The sequence below is a fragment of the Suricata suricatta genome, chromosome 4, assembly GCF_006229205.1.
Source record: "Suricata suricatta isolate VVHF042 chromosome 4, meerkat_22Aug2017_6uvM2_HiC, whole genome shotgun sequence".
Lineage (NCBI taxonomy): Eukaryota > Metazoa > Chordata > Mammalia > Carnivora > Herpestidae > Suricata > Suricata suricatta.
This window is the reverse complement of record NC_043703.1, coordinates 69,319,051-69,343,961: the sequence shown is the minus strand read 5'-3', so window position 1 is coordinate 69,343,961 and position 24,911 is coordinate 69,319,051. Positions and strand designations below refer to the sequence as shown.

At 43.9% G+C, this 24,911-nt stretch overlaps 1 protein-coding gene across 1 annotated transcript in view; it reads right to left on the bottom strand.

The window, feature by feature from the left end:
• The window catches only part of HMGB1 (high mobility group box 1), a 3,951-nt gene extending 3,475 nt beyond the window's left edge, over positions 1 to 476 (bottom strand). The window contains exon 1 of the mRNA XM_029938628.1: positions 331 to 476. The gene's annotated coding sequence lies outside the window, so the exon portion shown is untranslated. The remainder of the gene's footprint in view (positions 1 to 330) is intronic.
• Between the last annotated feature and the right edge of the window lie 24,435 nt (positions 477 to 24,911).

The following is a 24,911-nucleotide window of genomic DNA, read 5'->3' as shown; positions in this document are numbered from 1 at the left end:
CCGGGGGCCGAAAACACGTTAAAAAAATTATTTTTAATTAAAAAAAATTTTTTTGCGCCAGTCAGCGCGGACGCCGCCGGGGGTGGAAACTCGCGGGGCTCGGGGTTCGCAGCGCCTCAGGCAGCCCGTGGGCCAGGGTTCCGGCGCGGGGCAGGGCTCCCGGCGCCCGAGAAGAGGCTCGCTCCGTGCGCAGTTCCCCCCACGGTCCCCCCTCATTTGCCTTTGTGTGGATCCTGACCCGCCGGCTCCCGGCCGCGGGGATCCGGCCACCGCGCGGGGTGGGGAGCTGCCGGAGGCGCTCTCCCCGCCGCGGCGCTGCCCCAGACTCACCCTCAGCGAGGCACAGAGTCGCCCAGTGCCCGTCTGGCTCTCACTTGCCCCGGCGCTGTCTCTATGGAGCTCAATGTACTGCAATGGCTGTGAGAGCGGGAGCCAGACGCAGCCTCCTCACTCTCTCCGCTCTGTAACATTACTCTCCAGCCAGCGCCGCTCCTATTGGCTACCGCCAACTCACGGGGCTCGCTCATTGGCCCGATACCTCCCATTGTCCTGACCAGAGCCCGTTTGCTATTGGCTGTCTCCGGGGACACGTCATCAAGGATTGAAACAGCGCGCAAATCTGAATGTGTGTGTATGCCGGGCAAAGAGGCTGAGGCGGGAGAGGCAGAGGCAGAGGCAGCAGCTGCTACGGGAAAGCAGAGCTCTATGGTGTATGTGTGCATGTGTCTAACCCAAGCCAGCCCCACACCGGAGCGGCGGCCGGAGCGAAAAGGGCCTGACTTTTCCACAAGTGTCTCCAACTCCTCAGGCAAAAGAGACACTCACAGGCCTCCCCCCCCCCTTCTTACCCCAAACTCACTGAGATAAGAGGCCCCAGAATTTTAACAGACCTTCAAAAGTGAGGGCGACACTATGAGGTCACGTCCCCTGAAAACTGGGGTATCTGCTAGTGCAGAGGGGGGAAGGCAGCCAAGATTCGAGCCCCTCAACAGCATATGGCTGCATTACACTCCAGGTCTCTGGAAAGGCAGGGTTTTTCCTCTAACAAAGTGACATGATCCAATCAGCCGGTTTTAAAATACCCCTTTTCTGGGCTCATAAGCCGTAACGTCAAGCTTGCCTCGCAGCTGAAATCTTGACTCCCTCAACAGGCATTCAGTTTCACTCTTTTTCTTGGTTTGATCGAGTTTCCCAGCATGTCTAGAACTTTTTATTTAAATACAAAGCGCTGTCTTAACTTCCTGGAAATCAAATAATTATTCCGTGTAATTGAAGCACAGCTACTTCGTTTTGATACGGGGTACTCTAGCAGGAAATGTTCGTGAGGGCCTGCTAGAATTAGCAAATTCATTAGAGACCACATTTTTAACTGTTTGGCTATTTTATTTGACTTGGTGTGGATTACTGTTATAATCAAACGAATCCTTGTGATGCTATCTTTCCCTCCCATCTCACCACTTAGTGCATCCATGTAACTGCTCTAGGATTACAGCAGTTGTAAGTGTATTGTTACCCGGAGGATTAGATGCAGGCAGAGAGTGCATATGCCCAAACCCACAGGCTGTGGTTTCTCTAACTCACCAAGCCGGCCGGTATTAAGAGACATACTTATTATGTCTGTAAAGAAAATGTACCAGTTATAATGGCCAGTTCTGAAGACCATAGTTCTATCAGTCTTTTGTGAAACTATTATCTATTCCTCCATAGCCCAAGCAGACCACACCCCTATTCGGTTATAACAGACTTCCCCTTTTTCACTCTCTAATGGAATCTTTATACACTTCTAAACCCACCAGCCAATTTCTCCCAAATGTAATAGATCAAAGTTAAAATAAATCATTTTATTATGTTAATTTCATTTCTTATATCCACTTTAAGCATCTATAACCTATGCATTTGCTCCCATTTATTAAGCTATTTGAGAATAGGCTTAGATAACCTTTCCTGACCTATAGATAACCTTTTTTAAAAGGTTGGTCTCGTGGATTACAGTCTTGTTGAATGGACAGTACATACAAAGGCACGTGAAAATGAGTATAATATTAAATAATATATAAACTAGTATAATGTACATGCAATATTTAAAAAGTAAACATCTAAAGGTAACTATTATTTTATTTTCACATATATTTAATCTTGTCTACGTTATGAATCAAATTTTGTGTTCTATTCAAATCTAGATATTTACCTGAATTCTGCTTTACCTTCTCAGTGCCTATATTACAAAATATTGATTAAAAAATTGTCTGCATTTTAAATGGCATCCATGATATAAAAAATTGATTATTTGAAGATAGCACTATCAGTATTTTTCAGGAGCAATGTTGGATTTGCTGTGTCCCAAAATGTGGGACAAAATGTTGGGACAAAAATGTGTCTCAACCACACACTTTTACCAGTTTTCTGTAATAGCTAACTCCTGCCAGGCTAAGTTCATGGTCACAGAACTACAGGAGAGCAATGGGCCCACACAGGTTTCTATTTCAGCAGGATGGTACGGTGAGTGATAGGCCTTAAATTTAAATAGACCTGGGTTCAAATCCCAGCTCTGCTACTTACTAGCTTTATAATCTTAGGCATTTTTTTCCTTCAGGTGTTTATTTAAATTCTACTTAGCGAACATACAGTACAACACTGGTTTCAGGAGTAAAATTTAGTGACTCATCACATAAAACACTCAGTGCTCATCATAACGAGTGTTTCAGGCAAGTTTTTAAACCTCTTTGTTGCTTCTTCAATTCTTTCAGTATAAAATGGAGGTAATCACAGGGTCGTTGTAAAGATTAAACTTTTTTGAAAGGTTTCAAATTATGTCATATGCATCCCTTCAAACCCATGACTTAGAAAGTGGCAAGGACAGTTAACCTTGAGTTTTTCTTTATTTTTAATTTAATGGGGGCAGTGGCTGCAAATCTAATTAAGCTTTTTTTTTTTAATCCTAGACTCAAACACTAATCTGCATCCATGCCAGTGAAGATGCCTTTATATATTCCCAAGTATAACAGAGGCCATGTAACATAAAAACCTCCACTTATAGGCACATTTCTCATGTTCGTTTTTCCCAATATATATGGAGAGAAAGGCATAAAAAGGAGAGAAACTTTTAAATAAACCCCACAACTTCTAGCTCTAATTCTGCAACCTTGATGTTCATGTATTCATGATGGTTGATCCCTTCCTTCCTCAACATGAATCGCTGGCCAGAAACTAACATATAGTTTACTTTAGAGTTATGGGGTGTTATATCTTAAATTACAAAGATACCTAATTCAAAAAGCCTGAATGCTCTCTCCCATACCTCACTTAGCTAGCTGAATTAACATAGTTTACACCCTTTCTGAAGCCTGCCTCAATCTCCTCCACGGGTTACGTGAAGTGCCTCTCTTCTGCGATCCCATAATACTTTGTGCATTAATTATCGTGTTCACAAGTGTGCTTATCCAGTTCTGTGTCTGCTTGTCCTACTGCACTATATCCCTTAAAGGCAGGGACCCTAGCTTATCTTTGTATCCCAAGCACCTGCCAGGGTGCCTGGCATCTAGCAAGCACAAAATAAAGTCTGTTAAATAAATGAATTAACAGCTGAAAGAGTACTTACTGCAAATTATTGTTTTAATCTTCCTCTTCCATCTTTGGAGATTAGCATTTGGGTCTCTCTAAATCAGAAGGCAGGAAAATAAAGTAATAAGTAATAAGTAAATGTTAGGATACTAAGATTGAGGATAGAGGCTAGTTGCATCTCATTTTTTGTTAAATGTTTATTTGTTTTTGAGAGGGAGAGAGTGCCCGAAAGTGGGGGAGGGGCAGAGACAGGGGGAGAGAGGATCTGAAGTGGGTGCTGCGCTGACAGCAGCTAGCCCGATGGGGGCTCAAACTCACAAATCACACGATCATGACCTGAGCTGAAGTCAGACACTTAATCGAGTCATCCAGGTGCCCCCGCATCTCATTTTTATAACTTAAGATGGGGCTGGGAGGGGCTAGAGGGAATCTCAAATTTAGACAAACACATATAGTTTTAGCAGTTAGCAGTTTCCAACTAGGCCAAGGTTATTCCTTGTTGGATACAGTGAACTATGGCAGGCCAAATAAGAACTTATCACAGAAAACTGCAAGAATGTCTGCCCAAAGGTTGCTTCCAACAGACATTGGAAACTTAACTCGAATGTAAAAAAAATACAAATGCAGATGGAGCTGTTAAGTCTTTGGCTGAAGGATATTAATTCCTCCCCCAGTGCAGTGAGTCCTAAAGTCAAGCTATGTGAATTCTCCTGTTGTTTCTCCTTCTCGCAAAGAGCCAGGTTCTGAAAAGGAGGAGAAACAGTAAACCAAGATGTCTGGTGAAGTCAACCATACTATGGATCATACATACTTGAAAACCTTTTTTCTTCAAGGGCGTTTGAAATAAAGTAGAGAAAGGAATTCAGGAAAAGAAGAGCACAGGTTTGTGAAGTCTGGACCACAGGCTGGAACACTGAGTTCCAGCCCCCCCCCATGGGCTTCTGGCAGCCCCTAGGGCCTGTGCGCTGTTTCCTCGGCTCTTACTTAGGGCTAGTGAAACCTTAACTAATTTGAAGGGATGTTACAGGATAGGCACAGAGCAAGACCAGAGACCAAGGGCGGAGAGGTGAGGTTCTATTTGTCAGTGTGTGGAGAAGGCCAGGCTGGTTCTGAGTTGCTTAAGTACTTCTGCCCCAGCCAGAATTTTCTGTGTGAATGTGGCTTGCAGGTGGGGAAACGAGCGGCTTCAGCTGTGGGCTGCATTGATGGCTGGGGCAGAGAAAACAGTCCTGAAGCTAATTGACACCAATAGTATCTCTAGAACTGGAATGTTTCACTGGTGAATAAGGAAGCGATATCATACCTTTTCTTAATGAGATGCCTGCTCCCTCACCAAAGAATGGTACACACGAGGAAGGGAAAGCTTGTCAGTAAGACTTTTTGTAAAACGATGATCTAAATTCAAAACAAGATCACTCTTTTAGCTCTTGATCTCAAGAACCCCATCCACAGACCCAATTCAGCTGCTGTATTGAAAGTGTCGTAAACCTTCAGAACCACTGTTTGGGCATACCTAGGACGGCTGTAAGCAAAAAAGACAGACGACAGCAAGTGTGGGTGAGGATATGGAGAAATTGGAACCGGCACACATGGCTGGTGAGCATGTAAAATGGTGCAGCTGCTTTGGAAAACAGTCTGACAGTCCCTCCGAAGGTTAAACATAGAATTACCATATGACCCAGCAATTCCCACTCATAGGTATGTATCCAAGAGAAACAAAAACATGTCTGCACAAAAACATGAATGCTCGCAGCAGCCGTATTTGTAATTGTCAAAAAGTGGAAGCACTCCCAATGCCCGTCAACTGCTGAGCAGATAAGCGGATAAATGAAATGTCGTAGATCTATATGGCTGGGTATTATCAGCAATAGAGGGGAATGAAGGATTGATGCGTGCTGGAACATGGGTGAACCTTGGAAACGTCAGGTTAAGTAAAAAAAAAAAAAAAAAAAAAAGCCAGTGACCCAAGGCCACATATTGTATGACTCCATTCACAGGAAATGTCCAGAATACAAACATTTATAAAGATGGAGAGTAAATTAGTGGTAACCAGGGGTTGGGAGTTTGAGGGGGGTGGGGAGTGACTGCTAATGGTTATGGGGCGGGCTTTAGAGGACACAAGTGTTCTAAAACCATTTATAGTAACGTTGCATAACCCTGGGAATATACCAAAAATCATCGAATTGTATGTGAGTTATAGCTCCATAAAGCTTTCCCCCCTAAAAAGAATAAATGTTTTATGAGTGGTTTTGGTTACCCAAACATAGAAGGGGATGACAGAAAACTGTCATCTACGACTGGAGTTACATGTGCTTAATGTGAATCCGTGCTACAAAATCATGGGAAGAGAGCACTTTTCCAGGGCTGCATTGGGAGGTTTCTCTTGAGAGCTTGGGGTGACTGCACTCAGTCAGATGAGCCACAAAGGTTAGGTCAGAGTGCAGACTGCCAGGCCTGTGGCCTTATCTGATGCACGGACGTTTCCTTTGGCCAACTCAGTGTTGGTAAAACTTGGATTTTTTTTTTCCACATTAAAACATCCAGACACTTGGCTTCTTGAAAAACCAGAGATCTGACAAGCTTGCATCCACATTTCGACAGGGCCGCAATCTTGTGGCATGAAGAGAAGCCGCCTCTCTCAAAGGAAGTGGATATCCTATAATTGGCCTGGTCCCTACCATGACTCGAACTTTCTGCCTGACTTAACATACACTCAGGGCCACCTGTCAAGCTTGTGAGTCCAGAGTTGTGTCCCTATTATTTCCTGGCTATGACATGCGATTCTGAAAGTGTCTTGATTGGAGATTTCCTTTCATAGGAAACACTTATTATCATTACGAAGAACACGGAGAGTCGAGAACCAAGGTGGAGGCATCCCTCATGTGAGAAACAGAACCACTTCTGGTGACGTCACAGTTCATGTGTACTCTTGATGAGGCATAAGGAGTCTGGCCTGCTGCAGCCCGGACAAAGGACTAGAAAAGAAGCTTTATGTATCACACGTCTCCTATATGCTGAGCATAGATTATTTCATTTAATCCTCCAGGCCTACAGGCCAGGATGCTTATTGTATTTTTACACATAATGACAAGGAGGCTCAGAGAGATCTCTTAAGTTGCCCAAGGTCACACAGCTAGTCAGAGAGCAACAGCACTGACCCAGTGTTGACTCCAAAGCTAAAGTTTGCCCCACTTAAGTCACATGACCTTCCAGTTATTAGCCTAGCTACTAAAAAAATGTAGGGGCGCCTGGAGAGCTCAGTTGGTTGAGTCTCTTACTTCGGCTCAGGTCATGATCTCACAGTTCAGTTCGTGAGTTTGAGCCCTGCGTCGGGCTCTGTGCTGACTGCTCGGAGCCTGGAGCCTGCTTTGGATTCTGTGTCTCCCTCGCTGTCTGCCCCTCCCCTACTCGTGCTCTGCCTCTGTCTCTCTCTCTCAAAAATAAATAAACATTAAAAAAATGTAAAATCATCACATTTTCCTACCTCAGTATACCTCATCATATCTTCATGGGAATCCTGACTTGCATTTACAGCCTTGGCTTTCAAGGTTTTAGGACAGGACCAATACAGTTTGTATATATAACATTTGAGAAGAAATTTCATGGAACACCACCTACTACTATTACTGTAATCAAGTCTGATTTTTTTTCCTCCAAATCCTAAATTTACTTCGCAGCCCACCAGTGGGCCCCTAGGTTTGCAAAACACTGCACTGGAGCCTGGTTCCCAACACGGGAAGCCTGAGCCTCTAGTGACAAGCGTGGGTGCTGCCGGCTGCGTGAGTGGGACTGAGGAGGGCGGGGAGGCATGCCCAGCACCCAGGACCTGCAGTCAGGGCTCCGCAGAACAGCAAAGGAGCTAGGCACCCAGCCGGTGGGACTGCCCCGAGCCCCGAGAAAGACTCTGAAGACAGGACTTGGGTCTGCCAGGGAGACCCAAGACAAAAACCAATGCTCCAGGCCAGAGGCCTCTGGGAAATGAAAGGGGTTGGCTGCCAATCCCCAAGGCCTAGGACTGCCATCCTGGCAGCCCTGATAACAATTCTCACGGGAGTGACACTCCCCACCTTGCCAGCACCGCTAGTGAAAGTCAGAGGCCGGAAGCTCAGGAGGCCCTCTGCCAATCAGGTGTCGGCGGGGTTGGGAAGTTGGCCTCATCTCCCAAAGTGCCAGGCCTTTTGGCTTCAAAAGCACTGAGTGCCCAGAATGGCTTGGGGGACTAAATAGAAGATGACTGCTGATCCATACCGGTTGCTCATGAAGAGGGTAATAAAAAAAATCAACAATAAAAAGATGTGTATACTTTTTCTGTAGGGTTGCCATTGATCACTTGTTCTAAGGTTTTCTTTTGACTTCCAAAGATGGGAATAGGGAGGGAGGAAGGAGATAGCACAATTTAGTATATTCTAACATAAGTACTACCGGCAAATCGATTACATTTGGAAGCAGATCTCTGATTTGGAAACGTTCGTGACATTTGACTGGCAATTTTGCCTCTAGGAAATATTAGTAAAAAGCACAAAAGGTTTGATTAAGAATATTAACTGCAGCATTATCTGCAATGTGGAAACAAATTACATATCCATTAACAGGGACTTGGTTAAATAAATTCTGCTCCATCCTTATGACGATTAGCATGATGCAACTATCAAATTGTTATGAATACTAAATCTAATGACATGTAAAAATATTCATAATATCTTATGAAGGATCCCTGGTTTGAAAAAAAGTGTGCATGTAAATCCAAAGAAGAATTTTATTAGCATAAAAATATGTTAATAGTGGGGGGTGCCTGGGTGGCTCATTCAGTTGGGCGTCTGACTTCGTTCTGCTCAGGTCATGATCTCATGGTTCGTGGGTTCGAGCCCCATGTCTGGCTCTGTGCTGACAGCTCAGAGCCTGGAGCCTGCTTCGGATTCTGTGTCTCCCTCTCTCTCTGCCCCTCCCTTCTCATGCTCTGTCTCTCTCTCAAAAACAAATAAACATTAAAAAAATTTTTTAAATGTTAATGGTGTTTATTACTGGCAAAAGATTTTCTTTGTTTTCTCCTTATACTCTTCAGTATTTCCTCAGTTTCCTACAATCAAATTATATTCTCTCTATAGTTAGAAATAAAAGCTCCCAGGGGCACCTGGGTAGCTTAGTCTGTTGAGCATCTGACTTCAGCTCAGGACATGATCTCGGGTTCCTGAGTCTGAGCCCCAAATCCGGCTCTCTGCTGTCAGGTCAGAGCCTGCCTCAGACCCCTCTCCCCGTCTCTGTCTGCCCCTCCCCTGCTAACTTGAATTCTCTTTCAAAAATAAACATTAAAAAAAAAAAAAGAAGTAAAAAGCCCCATTTTTAAAAAATGTTTTTTATTATTTATTTTTGAGAGAGAGAGAGAGAGACAGCATGAGCAGGGGAGGGTCAGAGAGAGAGAGGGAGACACAGAGTATCTGAAGACAGGCTCCAGGCTCTGAGCTGTCAGCACAGAGCATGAGGCAGGGCTTCATCTCAAGAATGGTGAGATCATGACCTGAGCCGAAGCTGGATGCTCAACCGACTGAGCCACCCAGGCGCCCCAAGCCCTAATTTTTTAAGACAAGAAATTTGCGGGGTGCCTGGGTGGCTCAGTCGGTTAAGCCTCCAACTTCCGCTCAGGTCAGATCTCACGTTTGTGGGTTCGAGCCCCGCGTCAGGCTCTGTGCTGACAGCTAGCTCAGAGCCTGGAGCCTGCTTCTGGTTCTGTGTCTCCTCTCTCTGCCCCTCCCCCTTTCATGCTCTGTCTCTCTCTGTATCAAAAATAAATAAAACATTTAAAAAAAAAGACAAGAGATTTGCTAACAAAAGATGCAAAGATTCAGATCACTTTGAAAAATTCAGACTTCATTACTCTAGAAGCTCTTCCCTATGAGGAAATATATTATATATATATATATGTGCGTGTATATATATATATATATATATATAGAACGCCACACTATATATACGTAAATCATGCATGTTTATCATGGCCTTGAAGCAAAGGCATCTCCATTGTTATCAAAAGATGACCGCCCTGATAACACAAATCAGAATTAGGTAACTGTTGGGAAGAAAAGTATTAACATCTCTTTGAATCAACTTTTACCTCTCACATCTATGGACGCGTCTTCTTTAGTGGATACTCCTTGTTTCTCCATAATTCAGTCTCCAGTCGTTGTTGTGCTTCTCCGCTCTCTTAGAGACCTAGGCAACCCATTCCACATGGAGTCTTAACCTCCATCTCTTTGTAAATAACCCTAAACTTCCCTTTCAGCTCTAATCTCTCTCCTGGACCCCACCACTTAAACCAGCTTCTCGGGGGCACCTGGGTGGCTCAATCGGTTAAGCGTCCAACTTCAGCTCAGGTCATGATCTCACGGATCTTGGGTTCAAGCCCAGAGTCAGGCTCTGTTCTGACAGCTAGCTCAGAGCCTGGAGCCTGCTTCAGATACTGTGTCTCCCTCTCTCCCTGACCCTCTCCTGTTCGCGCTGTCTCTCTCTGTCTCTCAAAAATAAATAAACATCATTAAAAAAAATTTTTTTTAGAAACCCAGCTTCTCAAGCTTCCCCTCCTGCTCTCTGGAGGACAGCTTCTTTCCGATTTCCCTTTTCCGACTTCTCGTGCTGGCCCCCATTCTCGGAGTCTGTGATTCTCCCTTCCAGCTCTTTCTTCACATTAAATTTTATAATACTTTGAATTATTTCCTTTTTTTTTTTTTAATTGGCCCCAACTCTAGCTCTGGCATTTATTATTTTGTGGTTCAGAATGGAAACTTTGAAACCAGCCACCCATAGGTTAAAATCCTGGCCCTGGCACTAACTAGCTGTGTTACCTGGGGCCAAGTGAATTAACCTCTCTGAGCCCCAACTGCTCCTGTAAAATGGACAATACTCACCTTTTCAAAGGGGACTTGTGAGTTTAAACTAGCTCATACACCTAAGAGGTGAGCCTGGCATGTAAATTGCTTAGGACATGGCAGGCGGTCAACAGATATTGCCTGTTTATTTTAGATTATTTCACAAACCAGAATTATCAATACTTTCTTAATGCATAAAACTCCATTGCTTAAAAACTTCCCATTTAATTACAACATTTTCTTCCAAATTAATTATACAGTCCTCCCTTGGCCTTCAGGGCGCTCCTAATAAGGCACATTGCTCTCTCCCATCCCATCCACTGCTCTATTTTCCAATCGACCTGGACCTTGTACTTTCCTACCTTCGAGCTTCTGGTCACGTTGTTTCTTCTGCTGGTAGTGTCCTTCCCCCACCGCTACCTAAAATCCAGCCTGTCCTTTAAAACCTTCCTTTTGTAATTCCGCACTTGGCAAGCTTTCTTTGGTTTTGTGAGCTCTGCCTTTCCAATAGTTCTATAGTGTTGTGCATAGAACAATGTTATGCATGTTATAACCTATATAAATATATATTATCCTCTCATCCTCACTTCTATTTCTCCAGCACTTGGTTCATCATGGGCACCCAATCCATGTTAGCAGACATAAAGGTGATGCCTGACTTTCTGCCCACACCTGCCACGTTGTGGATGCTCAATTTTAAGAAATGATATCCAGAATTCCCTTCCCTTCAGAGATTAAACTACATTCTAGTATGTTGACTTTAGGGACAGGGAGCAAAATGCATTGTCATGTTGTCATTTTTGTTGGTCAAAATCAGTTGATATTGGCAACTTTGTGTTCAATTTCTATTTACAGTGCTCCCTAACCTGATGATGCTGGGTAATGTCTTTATGAACTGCTGTTTTAACGGATTTTCCTTCCTGCTTTTTACAGTGTGAGGTGTTGCTACAGTTCATAAGATGAAAAACATATTCATGTTTTAATTCATGGATCTTATGAAAAATCTTTAAGGCCAAAACACCATGTTTCTTTTTTTTTTTAATTTTTTAAATGTTTTATTTATTTTTGATACAGAAGAGACAGAGCATGAGAGGGGGAGGGGCAGAGAGAGAAGGAGACACAGAATCTGAAACAGGCTCCAGGCTCTGAGCTAGGTGTCAGCACAGAGCCCAACATGGGGCTCGAACCCACGAACGTGAGATCTGACCTGAGCGGAAGTTGGAGGCTTAACCGACTGAGCCACCCAGGCACCCCCAAAACACCATGTTTCTAAATGGTTGCATTTGTGCAGCACCGAAGATGCTTTCTGAGGTCAACACACATGTTTTTTCGGCATATTCCCAGATATCACAAAAGTTCATAAACTCTCCAAAAGTGTTATTGTTGTTTTTGTGGAGAAAATTTACCTTGGCACCAAAGTGTGTGCTCATTGAAATCAAAGGATTCCATTTAGGTTTTTAGATTTGGTGGAAAAAAAACCCCAATGGTTTAGATTTGCATGAAATACTCCGGATTTAACAGCAGTTGCGGCCTCCCTGGGAGAAGCAGGGGTGGGGCAAAGAGGGAAGCCGATCAAGTCCCACCTGCAAGGCCCCAGGAAGCACCTAGTCTCCAGGATTTTGGTCACTCCCGCCCACTGGTGCGTTCCTGGTGCCGTCACCTGCCCCCTCCCTCCCAGCCCCTCCCTCCCTATCCCTCCACCCCCCTTCCTGCCTTCTCTCCTCCCCCACCCCGCTTCTCTCCCAACAATGGTTGCTGCTTCACAAACACAGTGCTTAAAGCACCGAGTTCCTGGGATTTATACTTGCCAAGTGGCTTTGGGGAACAAGCTTTTCTCAAGCCCAGGCATCAAAAGGCACTTATTCCAACACTTCAGGGAAAAATAGTAACTAAGGAAATTAATAATCTCATCCTACGCAGAGGAATAGATTTTCAAGAGGCTACCTCTATGGTTTCCAGCCCCTCTTTTAAAAGAGGTATAATAGTATCTCTTCAGTCTTTTTCCTATGGTGTTGTCACACTTTACCTAAAGACATGTAAACTTTCCGCAGGTAGAGACCATATCCCGACCTAAGCGGTACATGGTAGCAAGATGTCGTCACAGGCTGTGTGCTTACTGATGACTGAAGACTCAAAAAACTTTTTATGTAGCTATTAAATTCTTCAGTGGCTGGAATTGGACTCTGTATCTTTCCCAAAGGGTTTTATTATTATTATTAACGGAGCAAAATAATACAAGTGAGATTAGAAGAGGAACTTCTAGAACAACAGAGCCAAAGAATGCCAAGAAGGGCAAGGGGAAGGCTGTAGAAGTAGAAGCCAGTGCCAAAGAGTGTTCCACTCAAAAATGTTCCCTAAATCGATCCAAATCTAAGAAAGGTGGCCTGAGGGAGTCCTGTGAGCCCTAAATGCAAGGGTTAGATGCTATCTAACTCCAGGAAAGGTAATAAGAAAGACTTTACATGCATATCTCCAAAAGCTGAAAGATGTGGAGCAAACCCAAGGCAGAAGACCTGCATTTTTCTAAAGTGAGATGCCAACCGCATGATAGCTTTAAACTGTTAAGATTTAAGGACAAAGAGTAATGGGGCAAAGTCGGTCTGTGAAGGAAATGGGTCCTGTCCTGCCCATTCGCCTGATATTTCAGCTTGATTCTAGTCTTCTTAGTCTCAAGAATGCTACCGTAGATGCACGATTGTCACAAGCCACAGGTTAACATGCAGTTGGGAAAGAACTGATGTCAGACACGTGAAAGAATTCTTTAAGGCCAAACTTCCGCTCTCTTAGAAAAATTCCTAAATTTAATTTGGATCCCTTCCCTTCCTTCTTTTTCTCTCCACTGTCTAAGAAATTAAAAGCAACAACAACAACAACAACAACCCAGTTATCAGCAAGATGGTAAAAGTAAGAGCATCATGGAGCACCCTTTAGCAGAGTGAGAAGGCGGTGTCATTTGAAATATAAGTGCCCATGGATGGGGGTCATGGGGGCAGAAATTAATATTTGTTGGCCATTTACCATCTGCTGGGCACCATACATGCTTTATCTCATTATAACTCTTGCAGCAAGTCCTTAGAGTTGGTGCTACTTTCCTTGTTTTACAGAGGGAATTAAGACCCACTCAGTTGGTCTCTCTGGCTCCAAAGCCATGACACCATGGATATCTCCTGTTCTCTGCTTTGGCCCTAAAATCCAACAATCACAAAGAGATATGTTCCAAAGGTAGTAAGATGACAGCTGTAGGAGAAGTTGTGCAGCACTGTCTCCTTCTAGGGTCTCTGTGGGAAGGGAGGAAACCTACGTTCTCTACCAGTTATTGAGAAGAAATCATAATGGCATGGATGACAGGTCAGAGAATCTAGCCAGGGGGTAGTGCCCAGCATGCTTTGCCCAAAAGTAAGTGGGCCAGGTAGGCACAGAAAACCCACTTCATTCTTAGAGTGGTTCCTCATCATTCTGGGTCCACCAGGACTTAGGAACTTGGTTCTGCTGTAGGGTAGCCATGAGAGTCGGAACTCCATTTGCCTCTACAGTCACTACTAATACCCTCTCATGGTGCTTTCCAGCTCAGTTGCCTGCTCCCTCAACCCGGTCCTCTCATCACTGATTCCTCCCTTCCCCTAACTCCCAACAATCACCAAGCCATCGAGACCTGTGGATTCTGCCTCTTTCATTTATGCCCACTTCCCTCCCTTTCGAAGGCCACCCTCTTAGCCAGAGCCACTATCTCTTGCCCAGTCTACTTGAACAATTTCTAACCATCTAATGTCCCTGGGCCTTGGCCTTAGAAAACTCCAGATGGCTTTTCTTCTAAAGTAAATATGATAATATGATCATCATATTTCCCTACTGAATAAATTCCTCCAGGACTTCCCCTGGTCTTGAAGAGAATGTTCAAACTCCTTAGCAGAGCCTCCTAGGCCTTTCCTGGTCAGCATCTGCATCTCTCTCCAGCCCCACGCTCCAAGGGCCCACTATCTTGAACTTGAACTTGGGATGCATATGCTTCCTCAGCCACTTGCAAGTCTTTCAGTTAGGATAATCCTCCACCTACCCAACTCCTGCTGGTCTTTCTGCTTAGAGGTCACCGCTCCCAGAAAGCTCCCTTGACTACCCCGATCTGAGCCCGGCCTGGGCGTGGCACTCCCTGTAAGTCTGCTAGTCCTCTCTGTGCCGCTTCCTATCATGGCATGCTCACCAACCCTGCAAGTGCCCATACTTCCAATCTGCAGATCTTTCTAGGGCAGGGCCTGCTTTACTCACCTTCCCCCCAACATTTAACCAAGATCCCGACTTGTAGGAGCCACTCAATTCAGGAGGAAATGCTTACATATGATAGAGCAGAGGAAGTCATGAAGAGGTGGGAGTCTCATCAAGACTTTGCCCCCAACCACGGTATAACCTGCTACTGAAATCCATGGTAAAACGAAATGCTGTTTTCCCATCCTTCGAGAAGGATCTTTATCTTGTTCCTCACTCACCGTCCCCTACCAGCTGCTACTCTCTCCCAGGAACAGGATGAGTATGACAGTTCACTGTTTTGATTTACTTTTTTTTTCAGCATTTTAAAAAAACGACATGCCAGTTGCACTACTCAGTGCAAACTTCAATTCTGTACATGATTCTTCTTCAAGGTGACAAAGAACCAGGGGGGTAACTGGCCAGAAGATCTCTCAAAGCTCTGTGAATGCGCAAAAAAGTGGGAGCTATGGATTCACGTGGCAAAGAGTAGAGTTATTTGGGGAAGACCTTACGTGTACTTAGAAGACGATGGACTGTCAGCTCCTATTTATAAGACAGGAAAGGCATCCTGGGAGACAGTCTGGGCAGCCCCCCAAAGGCGCCAACTCAGTGTGCCACTGCCATCACATTACAAAGCCACCAAACCAGAGTGTCATGAAGAAACAAATGGGAGACACCGTTATCCTGCCCGGAGTACGTACTGCTTTCTTCAGAGCCAGGGTGTCACTAGACATGGGTGGCAAAGACAATGGAGCACCTTAAGACTTTCTAAAGAAAAGGAGATTTACAAAAAGGGGGAAAAAAAAAAGACGGCAGGTCTGCAATCGGGAAACCTGAGGAAAAAGGGGTATGAGGAAGTTAATTCAGTCACAAAGAGACTGAATGGAAGAGGGGACCTGTAAGACGAGAAATAGCATTGCTCCTCAAAGTTTGACCCAAGTAATTTAGGGACAATTGTGGGGGAAACACTGTCTTATGGGAGATACTATTTATGGTAGCATTTTAAGTGTCCATTTATTTGTCCATTTACTCTAGGTTTAAGTGGCAGTGTAGGCTCCTAGAATTTTATTTTTATTTTTTTTAGTTTATTTATTTATTTTTGAGAGAGAGAGAGAGAGAGAGCGTGAGCAGAGGAGGGGCAGAGAGAAAGGGAGAGAGGATCCCAGGCAGGCTCTGCACTGTTAGTGTGGAGCCCCACAGATAGGGGCCCCGAACTCACAAACCGTATCATGACCTGGGCCTAAATCAAGTGTCAGACGCTTCACCGACTGAGTCACCCAGGAGCCCCAAGACTCGTGGAATTTTAGAACGCAGTTATAATCGAATCCAGCTGCCCCTCCACCCCCTGAGCATGTTTCAGATGTAGGAAGTAGGCTCAGTGAACCCGGAACTGGACCTTACCAGGGGTCACCCATCACCTTACAACAGAGCTACAGATGAAACCCAGGGTTTCTCACTCCTCATCTAATGAATGCTCTTTCCTTCAGATTATTTAATAAAAAGACACTGTGACAGATGACTGAGATTCCAAACAGAACATCTGGAGACAAGGCCAGACAAATAATACGTGGTGAAGGAAAGCCAGAATGTTGTGTCCAGTAACCCTGAAAGGTTGGGGCTGACGTGGGAAAGAGAAACCATGTGTGTTCACAACACAGCCCTTCGTGCCACTGTCCGAGGCAGGAGACTGGCCTGGACGATGTGCAGCTCTAAACTGACTTGGGTTTCTCACTCTGAGCACCTATTCCCTGAACTCAGCGATCCGGCCCGTCTACTGGAGCAGAGCAGAGGCAGGTTCACTGGGCTGCATTCCCTTCAAGGTTGGATGTCTAAGCCAACTGCAGCCGCTCTAGGAATGCCGAGGCCAATGGAATTCTACCAACACTTGCGGGGTGGGGAGGGCAGACAGCTGCCCGTAGCGGTGGAATGGAAGCTGGGAGGGCTGTCCATCCCAGAAACTTCTGCTGGGAGTCTGGCAGTCAGAATGCTTAGCACCCAGGGAGACTGCCGACTCGGAAATATCTTAAGTATTCCAGTCCTTCCCTCTTGGCCCTGCAGAAGCAAGAGAGACTAAAGCAGGGGAACCTGTCAGACGGGACCGTCAAGGCCGCTCTGGTCGCTGGAGGCCTCCACCTGCTAGAAGAGGCCTGAAGAGAAGAGAAGCAGAGACGTGAGCCTGGGCTGCAGAGACCTGAGCAAACAGAATGCCACTTGCCAAGATCTCCAGGGAAGAGCTGGGAAAGGCTCCCTGAAAACTTGAGCTTTGCATTGAGCTGGGGCAGCGCACACCAATGCCTCAACGACCTAACACGGGTAGGAAAGGAGGCTGCTCAGACAGACACACGCGGTGCAGAGGTGTGCGGCTGGCCAAGGGATCAAATTCCAAAAGTCTGGCCCTGGAGGGAAACAAAGCTTAGTTTCCTTCATGCTGGTCCCCTTTCCTCTGGCTCCCTTTGTTTTCATGAAAAGATGTTGCAAGGGGAGGAAGGAGGGCTAGGAGGATCACAGTAGGGAGAGATGGGAGCCTGGGGCTAGATGACAGAGATCAGAGCAGGTGAGTGGGGAGTGTGTGTGTGCCTGGTTTGGGGAGAAGCCTTGGGGTCCGTCCCCCCGCCACACACACCTTGCAGAGTGAGGAAGTGGCTGTTTTCTACTGCCAACAGTATCTATGCACGAATAGCCTAGACTCCCCCGTGGCCAGGGCCTGAGTTCTGTGTCTGGAGAGTTTTGCATTGAGCACTGGTGCCTGGCATCTTTATCTACCAGGAGTGTGATGCCGTGTTCAGCACAGAGCAGACCACAGGAGATGGCTTTGTTGGACACGCTTCTAGAAATGGTGACCGGATAGGATGCTCTTACCCATGTTTTCCTCAGGAAGGGGCTGGGACTCATTTGTATGCATGCAGAAATGTGCAGGAAAGCAAAATATTTGAACTGAATTCTGACTTGGTGATTCTGACCCACCTATACATAAACTTCACATAACTCAGCATCAAAGACGTACAGTATTTATCTTTTCATTGTAAGGAAGAGGGTAAATGACTCCCCCACTCCCACCCCCCCTTACCACGCTCCCTTCCCTTTCAGAAAGCTGCCATATCTAGTTTATTTTACAGTCTAAAAAAGGTTGCATCACATTTGGTATTCCATGAAAGGGAAAAGGGAAAAAAATTATTAAAAAGCGAAGAAAAACAGGACTGCTTGCTTAGAAAATAAGATGTATGAACCCTTAAGAATGGGAAAACACCAGCCTACTATGGCAGAGAGAAGACATTTTGCCAAAGTTAGAACCCACTTGAAAATCACGGGTTCTAAGTTTAGAACTGAACTAAAAAACTTGAGCTCACATTGCATTTGGCATTGGTTAAAAAAAAATCTAAGATACTAATTAAGGGGGAAAAAATTTATACTCTTAGTAGTTCTAAAAGCTGGGAATTATTTTCAAACAAATTCTTTATTGGCTCAATGGAGGGGCTACATTTAGAAAAAAAACATTTTTTTCCCCTAATTAAATTTTCCTCACAAAATAATGATTCAAAACTGAGGGGGAAAAACATGCTGCCAAAGTCTTTCAAGAGTTACAGAATTGTTGTGTCACCTTCGGACCCCACCAACTATACCAGGTGGTCAAAAAAATTTGATGTTTATATATTCAACGGTGTCCAAAATGGAAGTAATTATATCCTATTACTAGCAAATTTTAAATAATAAAAATGCAACTGGAAACTATCATTCTAAACAAACAAAAACAAACTACTACCAGCATTAGTTTTATTTTCTCATTTAGATACGAAGATATAATTATGAGGACATCATTAAGAAATGGATCGGAGTCGCTATGGAGATAAACTACAAAAAAATTTAGACTCAAAATAGCCAAAGTAGGAAACCAAGACCTGGCGGTGAATGGACAGTGCTTAAAATGCATCAATTGGTTCACCGTGATTCAAGGTGGCTCCCAACATTTGCAATTATAGAAACTCAAAGATACCTTAAGCCATCCTCCTTACACCTGGCATACACACACACACACGCACACGCACATGCACACGCACACACACAAATATATAATGGCTTAAAGAAAAGGAGCTGAATTCAAATAATTAAACAAAAGGTTAAAGATGAACATTCACTGCAAATATTCACCACAGCCAGCATTCAAAAACACAAATGTTGGGGTCAAAAAAAATTTTTTTCCTTTCTTTTTATGGCCTTGGAGTCTTACTACATGCATTTTTGAGTGCCTTTCAAGAAGCAGGCTTAGCAAGTGGTGGATATGAGCCTCTTCAGAAGACCATTAACAATTTAAAACCCTGTAACTTTAATTTCCAGGCCATTTTTTTTGTAGTTAAAAATTTTCTATTTCTTTATTTTGAAAGAGGCAGAGACAGCGTAAGTGGGGGGTGGGGTAGAGAGAGAAGGAGACAGAGAATCCCAAGCAGGTCTGATACCTGATGTGGGGCTCGAACCCACAAAACTGTGAGCTCATGACCTAAGCCAAAACCAAGAGTCCATGCTTAACTGACTGAGTGTCCCTTCTGGGTACTTTCAAAAACACTTGTCGAAGGATAAATCAATTCCTGGGTTGACTGATTTTTTTTCTCCCAAGAAGATGTAACTGAACTTACGGAAAGAGGGTCAAAATTTAAAGTGTGAAAGCAAAAAACCCACTGCATGTGGAAGTAGAAAAGGATTTGTCTAGAACATATTTCTAAATTTGCTTGTCATTAAATAGGCATAGTGAAGCACTCATGTCTCACTCCTATAGCATGGTTGACTCATTAAGAGGAAAGATGTTAATATTTCTAAGATATGTGTCCAAATCAGAATGCAAACTTAGACTCACTGGAGCCCTGGGACCCCTACTTCAGAATACACATTCTTTGACATAGTCTTCTATCCTTCTAATGACCCACTAAAATTGAGTTTCACCTTTAGTTTCTTCTACTTTTACATCCTCCATATTGCTCTCATATTTATTTCAAACTCTTATTTACAATAAATGGGACTAGTTTCTTTCTTTTTCTCAGGCCATTATACCGAGATGGAAATGAGGAGACCTTCTATCAGAACAGAAAGTATTTCTTAGACCCCTATGATGTGGGACAAAGCACTATTCTCAGATGGTGGTTCAATCCACTTCTGTCAAGCACGTGCTTCTCTTGGGGTCTAGAGAGAGAAAGGCCCGCCCATCTATACCAACTCCAGGAAAATAGGCCAGCCATTCGGTGCCCTGACAGATGACTTCTTGTGGCATGAACTGGAACAAGAAAAGGCTGGGTACATTGCCAAGGTCCAGATTCCTGATTATCTTTGCAGAGAAAGTTCCAAGATCCTTAAGCAGTCTTCAGGCATGTCCAACTCTTTAGCCTATAAATCTATCCACAGAAACAATATACAAATAAGTTTAGCACTGTAAACAATTAGGTCTCCAAAAGACATTGTGACAGTGTATTTGATCAAGTCTAGACCCACCTTTTCATATTTCCCTTTGCCTTATTGTTGTGGGTCTTGCCTCTAATGCTAGCCCATAAGAAATATGCATTTCAATCAAGAATTTAAGAATCTTGGGGTACTTGGATAGCTTAGTCCGTTACGTGTCCAACTTCAGATCAGGTCACAATCTCGTAGTTCATGGGTTCAAACCCTGTGTGGGGTTCTGTGCTGACAGCTTGAAGCCTGGAGCGTGCTTTGGATTCTGTGTCTCCCTCTTTCTCTGCCTCTCCCCAACTTGCACTCTCTCTCTCAAAAATAAATAAACATTAAAAAAATTTAAAAAATAAGAATTTAAGAATTGACAAGAAAACTTGACAGTGGTAAAGAAAGATACTTTCTCCAGGGGGTGGGCAGAGACATACAGCTAATATTCAGCAAACACTGTATCTAATTCCTAAGTTCAAACATCTTATTAGATCCTCCAACTGGAACAGAAGAGAGACTCCAGAAATAGACTCATACATAAATGGTCAACTGACTTACAACAACGGTAGTAAGACAATTCAATGGGGCAAAGGAAAATCTTTTCAACAGATTCTGCCAGGTAACTACACAGCCATACTGAGGGGGGAGGGAGGTGAACACTGACCCTTACCTCACACTATACGGAAAAAATAACTAAAAATTAATGACAGACCTACATACAAAACTTCAAACTAAATGGCCCTTAGGGCTAAACGGAGAAGAAAATCTATTCAATATCGAAAGAGACAAAAACATCTTGGTACATAAAGATGAATTTTCGGAAACAAGAAAACCTGATAAAGTGATCTTTATCAGAATTTTAAAATTTGCTTTTAGAAAGATACTGTTAAGACAATGAAAAGATAAAGCATAGATGGGAAAAGATTTGCAATACATAATCTGATAAAGGACTGGTATTCAGAATATATCAAGATTATAGTTCAATACGAGGGAGACCACCCACGCAATGTTTTCATCAGACAAAGATCTGAACACTTTACCAAATAAAGTTACCTGTGTGGCTGATAAACACATGAAAAGATATTCGACATCATTAGTCATCAGGAAATTAAGAACACAAAGAGCTACCACCACACCATTTAGAATAGCTAAAGTTAAGGAAGAGACACTTGGGTGGCTCAGTCAGGCTAACCATCTGACTTGATTTCAGCTCAGGTCATGATCCCAGGGCCATGGGATCGAATCCCATGTCAGGCTCCACACTGAGCATGGAGCCTGCTTAGGATTTTCAGTCTCCTTCTCTCTCTCTCTCAACTTTAATAAATAAATATTAAAAATAAAAGAATGGCTAAAGTTAAAAAGCTAACAATATGGGCGCCTGGGTGACTCAGTTGGTTAAGCCTCCGGCTTCAGCTCAGGTTAGATCTCGAGTTCGTGGGTTCGGGCCCCGCATCAGGCTCTATGCTGACAGCTCAGAGCCTGGAACCTGCTTCTGGTTCTGTGTCTCCTTCTCTCTCTGCCCCTCCCCCTCTCATGCTCTGTCTCTCTCTGTATCAAAAATAAATAAAAAACATTAAAAAAAAAAGCTGACAATACCAAGTGCTGATGAAGATATGGAACAGCTGCTGGTGAGAATGTAAAATAACACAAACACTTTGGAAAACTAACAGTTTCTTAAAAAGTGAAAGGTTTGCCCATCATTCAACCAAGTCATATCTATTCCTAGGTATGAAAATGGATGTCCACTCAAAGACTTTACAGGGATGTTCAGAGTAGCTTGATTTGCTAATAGTTAAAAACTAGAAACAAACCAAATGTCCAATGACAGGCAGGTTCATGGATAAGTCAGTTGGCATACCCATACAGTAAACGATCAGTCAGTAGTAAGAAGGATTGAATTACAGATACATGCAACAATACAATGGTCGTCAAAATCATTATCCTAAATGAAATAAGTCAGACAGACACACAAAAAGACAGGTACATGTTATATGATTGATTCGATTTATATAAAATTGTAAAAAAAAAATGCCAACTAATTTTTAAGTGGCAGAAAGCAGATCAGTCATTGTCTGGGGCAGGACTGGAAGAGGATCGGGGACCAGAAGACTTTTGGGATGGAAGAAACATTCAGTACCTTCTTCGTGATTGGTACATGGGTACATGCCTTTGTCTAAAATCTGAATTGTATTGTTTAGATGCAATTTACGCTGTATACGACTTCATAAAGTTATTTTAAAGATTTCCAACTAAGGGGCTCCTGGGTGGCTCAGTCAGTTGAGCTTCTGTCTTCGGCTCAGTTTCGAGTTTTGTGAGTTAGAGTCCCCATCAGGCTTGTTGCTATCAGTACAAAGCCTGCTTCCGATTCTCTGTCTCCCTCTCTCCGTGCCCCTCTCCCAGACTCTCTGTCTTTCAAAAAAAAAAAATTAAAAATCTCCAACTGAATGTTCTTTAGGCCACTCAAATTTCACATTTCTAAAACCAAGTTCATAAGCTCCTCCCAAGCCTGTTTCTTTCTTTTTTTAGTTAATACTTTCTTTCTTGACTAATGGCATCTTCTATCCAGTCAGTGAGGGTAGAAAGCCTGGCAAGCACGTTCACTCCTCCTTCACACCTTTACTGTCCTTCTCGAATTTACTCTTTAAAAAAAAATTCAGAACAGTGTATTGTAGGGGTGCCTGGGTGGCTCAGTCAGTTGAGCGTCCGGCTTCGGCTCAGGTCATGATCTCACAGTTTGTGGGTTCAAGCCCTGCATTGGGCTCTGTGCTGACAACTAGCTCAGAGCCTGGAGCCTGCTTCAGATTCTGTGTCTCCCTCTCTCTGAGCCTCCCCTGTTCATGCTGTCTCTCTCTCTCTAAAAAATAAATAAATAAAAAACAGTAAAAGAAAAATTAAAAAAAGATAAAAAGAACAGTGTATTGTAAAATTTGTGTATAACATAAAGTTGATCATTTAAACCATTTAAAAATGCACAGTTCAGTGACATTCCACTCACACTGTTATGTAGCCATCCCCACCATCCATCTCCAGAACTCTTTCATCTCCCCAAACTGGAACTGTGTCCTCATTAAACAAAAAGTCCCCATCCCCTGCCCTCCCCAGCCCCTGGCAACCACCATTCTACTTTCTGTCTATAGGAATTTGACTTCTCAGAGTACTTTTATAAGTGGCAGCATGTATTAGTTGTCCTTTGGAACACTGGCTTTATCTTACCTATTTTACAACATTCCTCTGTCGTAACATGTATTAAAATTTCTTTCCTGGGGGCGCCTGGGGGGCTCAATCAGTTAAGCGTCCAACTTCAGCTCAGGTCATGATCTCACAGTTTGTGAGTTCGAGTCCTGTGTCAGGCTCTGTGCTGACAGCTCGGAGCCTGGAGCCTGCTTCAGATTCTGGTTTTCCCTCTCTTTCTGCCCCTCCCCTGCTCCCACTCTCTTAGTCTCTCTCTCTCTCTCAAAAATAAAATAAACATTAAAATTTTTTAATAAAAATGTCTTTCCTTTTTAAGGCTGTGTCATATTCCAATATGTGTATTGGAACCATCCCGCTGTTGATGGAAAGTTGGGGCCTCTGTAACTTGGAATGGCTGCTGCTACTACCCCAGCTTAGGGCCTCATCATCTCTTGCCTGGATTACTTCAGCGGTCCATTTAATGGCCATTCTTGCCACCTTCTCTCACACATCTTCTAACCTGCTGCCAGCACCGTTTTGCCACAGCAATGATCTTGTCCCTCCACTACTCAAAAGACCTTTACGCACAATTGCAAACTAAAATGGAAGCAAATGTCACGCTGTTCTAAAACCTGTTTTCGCTCCATTCTGCTTTTGAACAACTCCAATTAGTAGAAATGTTCTTATTTTAATCCAGTATTTATTTCCTCCTCATTTCCTCCCATTGCTCCTAGTTCTGCCCTCCAGAGCGACACCTAGTAACAACACTTGCCTGTGCCACATGGGGGATGGCTGTGAGATACCTGAAGATAGCCTGAGGGCCTCCGTTACCCAAGCCTCGGCTCATTCCTCAGTTAACATGGCGGCCCTGATGGTCTTCGCTGATTGGGACCCAAGTTGGTCAAAGTCCCTCTTAAAATGGGACACTTAAGACAATATAATCCTGGGGCGTCTGGGTGGCTCAGTCAGTTAAGCGTCCAGCTTTGGCTCAGGCCATGATCTCACTGTTAGTGGGTTTGAGCCTTGCGTCAGGCTCTGTGCTGACAGCTAGCTCAGGGTGGAGCCTGCTTCAGATTCTGTATCTCCCTCTCGCTCTCTGACCCTCCCCCGCTTGCGCTGTCTCTGTCTCTCAAAAATAAATAAAAAACATTTAAAAAATTTAAAAAAAGACAATATAATCCTACTGATGGAAGGTGAACCTCTGTCCTCATTCTTCTGCTGCTCTGTCCCAGCAGTGGGCCTAACATGCTATCAACAATTGTTACCTCCCAAGCTGAGGTTATATTAACCTGCAGAAATTCACACATCTAGGGTTTTTCTGCCCCCAAATAATGATGATCCCATGGGGCACCTGAAGAATGGAGGGGCCAAATTGTGTCCTCACCAGCTTTGCCTGCTCATTCAATGTTGATTGCTCCTGCTAGCAAATGCAGGCTTCGGCCTCACCCCTCCTCCCTTCGGGCCTCCTATCGGTTACTTACCAAACTCTAGCCCCTAGTAAAGCAACTGCCTTCTCAACAATCTGTCAAGACCCACCATCTGACACACGGGCGGCCTCCTCACACCATCAGGCCTCTCCCTGATAGCTACTGGGCACTTGCGGCAAGTGATTAGAAGCAGAAAGTGTTGGCAGCGGCCATAAAACACACATATCCA